This window comes from Schistocerca serialis, unplaced genomic scaffold, assembly GCF_023864345.2.
Source record: "Schistocerca serialis cubense isolate TAMUIC-IGC-003099 unplaced genomic scaffold, iqSchSeri2.2 HiC_scaffold_1069, whole genome shotgun sequence".
Taxonomy (NCBI): Eukaryota; Metazoa; Arthropoda; class Insecta; order Orthoptera; family Acrididae; genus Schistocerca; species Schistocerca serialis.
The window spans coordinates 17,501-22,500 of NW_026047260.1; the positions used below are offsets into that span (position 1 = coordinate 17,501).

Genomic DNA, 5,000 nt, shown 5'->3' on the forward strand with positions numbered 1-5,000 from the left:
TTGTGCCTTAACCTAACCTAATTTGTGCCGTAACCTAACCTAATTTGTGCCGTAACGTAACCCATGTTGTGCCGTAACGTAACCCATGTTGTGCCGTAACGTAACCCATGTTGTGCCGTAACGTAACCCATGTTGTGCCGTAACGTAACCCATGTTGTGCCGTAACGTAACCCATGTTGTGCCGTAACGTAACCCATGTTGTGCCGTAACCTAACCCATGTTGTGCCTTAACCTAACCCATGTTGTGCCTTAACCTAACCCATGTTGTGCCTTAACCTAACCCATGTTGTGCCTTAACCTAACCCATGTTGTGCCTTAACCTAACCCATGTTGTGCCTTAACCTAACCCACGTTGTGCCTTAACCTAACCTACGTTGTGCCTTAACCTAACCCATGTTGTGCCTTAACCTAACCCATGTTGTGCCTTAACCTAACCCATGTTGTGCCTTAACCTAACCCATGTTGTGCCTTAACCTAACCCATGTTGTGCCTTAACCTAACCCATGTTGTGCCTTAACCTAACCCATGGTGTGCCTTAACCTAACCCATGTTGTGCCTTAACCTAACCCATGTTGTGCCTTAACCTAACCCACGTTGTGCCTTAACCTAACCCACGTTGTGCCTTAACCTAACCCACGTTGTGCCTTAACCTAACCCACGTTGTGCCTTAACCTAACCTACGTTGTGCCTTAACCTAACCCATGTTGTGCCTTAACCTAACCCATGTTGTGCCTTAACCTAACCCATGTTGTGCCTTAACCTAACCCATGTTGTGCCTTAACCTAACCCATGTTGTGCCTTAACCTAACCCATGGTGTGCCTTAACCTAACCCATGGTGTGCCTTAACCTAACCCATGGTGTGCCTTAACCTAACCCATGTTGTGCCTTAACCTAACCCATGTTGTGCCTTAACCTAACCCATGTTGTGCCTTAACCTAACCCATGTTGTGCCTTAACCTAACCCATGTTGTGCCTTAACCTAACCCATGTTGTGCCTTAACCTAACCCATGTTGTGCCTTAACCTAACCCATGTTGTGCCTTAACCTAACCCATGTTGTGCCTTAACCTAACCCATGTTGTGCCTTAACCTAACCCATGTTGTGCCTTAACCTAACCCATGTTGTGCCTTAACCTAACCCATGTTGTGCCTTAACCTAACCCATGTTGTGCCTTAACCTAACCCATGTTGTGCCTTAACCTAACCCATGTTGTGCCTTAACCTAACCCATGTTGTGCCTTAACCTAACCCATGTTGTGCCTTAACCTAACCCATGTTGTGCCTTAACCTAACCCATGTTGTGCCTTAACCTAACCCATGTTGTGCCTTAACCTAACCCATGTTGTGCCTTAACCTAACCCATGTTGTGCCTTAACCTAACCCATGTTGTGCCTTAACCTAACCCATGTTGTGCCTTAACCTAACCCATGTTGTGCCTTAACCTAACCCATGTTGTGCCTTAACCTAACCCATGTTGTGCCTTAACCTAACCCATGTTGTGCCTTAACCTAACCCATGTTGTGCCTTAACCTAACCCATGTTGTGCCTTAACCTAACCCATGTTGTGCCTTAACCTAACCCATGTTGTGCCTTAACCTAACCCATGTTGTGCCTTAACCTAACCCATGTTGTGCCTTAACCTAACCCATGTTGTGCCTTAACCTAACCCATGTTGTGCCTTAACGTAACCCATGTTGTGCCTTAACGTAACCCATGTTGTGCCTTAACCTAACCTATAATGTGCCTTAACCTAACCTAAAGTGCGCCGTAACCTAAACTATATTGCGCCTTAACCTGACGCACGTTGTCGCTGAACCTGCTCTGTAATTGTTATGCAACCCGTTAAAGTAGTGTAGTGTTGCCTAACCGCAACCCTCGCAATATAGTTCGCTACTCGCACTGCCCGGTCCCCTGTGTATCGCGTCATGTTAAACACCTTGCAGGTGTTGCTGACTTTCCACATGCTCCTGCTATACACTGTAGTGTGGATAGCAGCAGGACGTACATGCCCCCCCCCCTTCCCCCCTGCCTTCGCAAGCTGGTCGGTGAGAAGTTTGCATGTTCAATGCCCTTCGCATGCCGACGTACTCAGCCTACGTTGTGGTACGGCCTGTCACCTGTCCGCCGATGTACGCAAAACCCACAAACTGTACTGCACATTGCTCCGTATGTACTGAATGATACATCGTGGCCCATGTGACCGTATGACGACAGCGCCTAGCAACGGCGGACCATACAGTCCAAATATTGTGCACGCAGCTACGTGTCGTCTCCCTATAAGAGCTGGATTGCAGTGTGGTACGCCATACAGACGTGTGGGAGGAACGGACGCCCTGGATGGCGATCAGCATGAGCAGTCTGTTGATGTAGTGGAGCGTGTATTCGGACGTAGTCGTCTCTTCTCACACACCGTGATAGCATGTTGCACCGCGTTCCACATCTGCGACATGCTGCAGAGGCGGGCTGACAGTCGTTCGCGCAATGGACACCGCATACGTACGGGGTCTACCTTCCACGTGTTCTCTAGGCGTGCACATGTTGTTGCGTCTATGTGGGCAGACGTAGTGTGTTGTGACACCTGACACAGGCATGCAATACTCGTTGCAAATGGCGATGGACGTGTACGTTTGCTGGTGACGTTACGCAAATGAACAACCGGTAACCCGTTGTGGTGCGGTTGTTCTCGCTAGAGGTGAATCAGTGTTGGCGACGATCGGTCGAGCTATTAACCGGTTGTTTCAGGGATACCCACCATGCCCACGAACGTGAAAGGGGACCCACCATGCCCACGAACGTGAAAGGGGATCTGGGTGTGAGGCGATACGCGGCGGTGGCTGGGTGGGACCGTCCCCGGCCGGTGAGGGGGGGCCGCCCGGCGTGCTGGCAGCGCGGTGCGTGGGCGCACGCGCTACAGCCGGCTGGTGGGGGCGGCCGGTGGCAGGCGCGCCGGCCGACGGACGCGGCAGGCGGCGCAGCTGCGCGCCGGCGCCCCCTGCTCGCGGCGCCTTGCGGCCAAAGTAGGTCCTCGCGGGCCCGGTGCGAAGCGCGGTGGCCATCTGCAGTGTGCTGGTCCGATTGAGGACTTTGTGCGCTGAGGATGCGCCGCCGCCCGGCGCTCGGCGCCGCGACGCCGTCTGCTGCTCGGTCGCCCCAGCGGTTCTCGCAGGTGGTTTGTATCGCAGCTGTGCGGACGTGTTGGCGCGTGCGCTGTGCTGGGAGAGTTCGCTTCGGCACCCAAGTAGGGCTTTTGTCCTTCTGTGGCGCTGGCGTTGGAGCTGCCGGTCACCGTAGGTGGCGCGTGTTGTCTCCCGCCGGCAATGCCACGACAGCACGCTCCCGGGCCTCTGTCGGCAGCGGCAAGCTCAGTTGGGAGCACGGGTGGTCGCACCTAAAGCGTCTACTCGCCTAACTCCGGGCGATTGCGCCTCTCTCGAACCCGACCAAGTACTTAGGACGGCGCTGCGCGCCGCCGGGACCTGAGGGGGTTTCGAGGTGTGTTGTGCAGGGGAGCTCAGCCTCCTCCTGTTTGCAGAATAATTGAGCGGACGCTTGCGTGTTCGCGCGGGCCCCCGGGACACACTCCCGGGCGGCCGGCTGCTCAGCTCTAGTTGACGCAGCTCCCTGGTTGATCCTGCCAGTAGTCATATGCTTGTCTCAAAGATTAAGCCATGCATGTCTCAGTACAAGCCGCATTAAGGTGAAACCGCGAATGGCTCATTAAATCAGTTATGGTTCCTTAGATCGTACCCACGTTACTTGGATAACTGTGGTAATTCTAGAGCTAATACATGCAAACAGAGTCCCGACCAGAGATGGAAGGGACGCTTTTATTAGATCAAAACCAATCGGTCGGCTCGTCCGGTCCGTTTGCCTTGGTGACTCTGAATAACTTAGGGCTGATCGCACGGTCCTCGTACCGGCGACGCATCTTTCAAATGTCTGCCTTATCAACTGTCGATGGTAGGTTCTGCGCCTACCATGGTTGTAACGGGTAACGGGGAATCAGGGTTCGATTCCGGAGAGGGAGCCTGAGAAACGGCTACCACATCCAAGGAAGGCAGCAGGCGCGCAAATTACCCACTCCCGGCACGGGGAGGTAGTGACGAAAAATAACGATACGGGACTCATCCGAGGCCCCGTAATCGGAATGAGTACACTTTAAATCCTTTAACGAGTATCTATTGGAGGGCAAGTCTGGTGCCAGCAGCCGCGGTAATTCCAGCTCCAATAGCGTATATTAAAGTTGTTGCGGTTAAAAAGCTCGTAGTTGGATTTGTGTCCCACGCTGTTGGTTCACCGCCCGTCGGTGTTTAACTGGCATGTATCGTGGGACGTCCTGCCGGTGGGGCGAGCCGAAGGCGTGCGACCGCCTCGTGCGTGCTCGTGCGTCCCGAGGCGGACCCCGTTGAAATCCTACCAGGGTGCTCTTTATTGAGTGTCTCGGTGGGCCGGCACGTTTACTTTGAACAAATTAGAGTGCTTAAAGCAGGCAAGCCCGCCTGAATACTGTGTGCATGGAATAATGGAATAGGACCTCGGTTCTATTTTGTTGGTTTTCGGAACCCGAGGTGATGATTAATAGGGACAGGCGGGGGCATTCGTATTGCGACGTTAGAGGTGAAATTCTTGGATCGTCGCAAGACGAACAGAAGCGAAAGCATTTGCCAAGTATGTTTTCATTAATCAAGAACGAAAGTTAGAGGTTCGAAGGCGATCAGATACCGCCCTAGTTCTAACCATAAACGATGCCAGCCAGCGATCCGCCGCAGTTCCTCCGATGACTCGGCGGGCAGCCTCCGGGAAACCAAAGCTTTTGGGTTCCGGGGGAAGTATGGTTGCAAAGCTGAAACTTAAAGGAATTGACGGAAGGGCACCACCAGGAGTGGAGCCTGCGGCTTAATTTGACTCAACACGGGAAACCTCACCAGGCCCGGACACCGGAAGGATTGACAGATTGATAGCTCTTTCTTGATTCGGTGGGTGGTGGTGCATGGCCGTTC

At 53.2% G+C, this 5,000-nt stretch overlaps 1 non-coding gene across 1 annotated transcript in view; it reads left to right on the forward strand.

Annotated features, from left to right (window-relative positions):
- The first annotated feature begins 3,618 nt into the window (after positions 1–3,618).
- The window catches only part of LOC126430928 (small subunit ribosomal RNA), a 1,909-nt gene continuing 527 nt past the window's right edge, over positions 3,619–5,000 (forward strand). Inside the window, exon 1 of the ribosomal RNA XR_007577427.1 lies at positions 3,619–5,000. This exon is cut by the window's right edge and continues 527 nt beyond it. This is a non-coding gene — a ribosomal RNA (small subunit ribosomal RNA).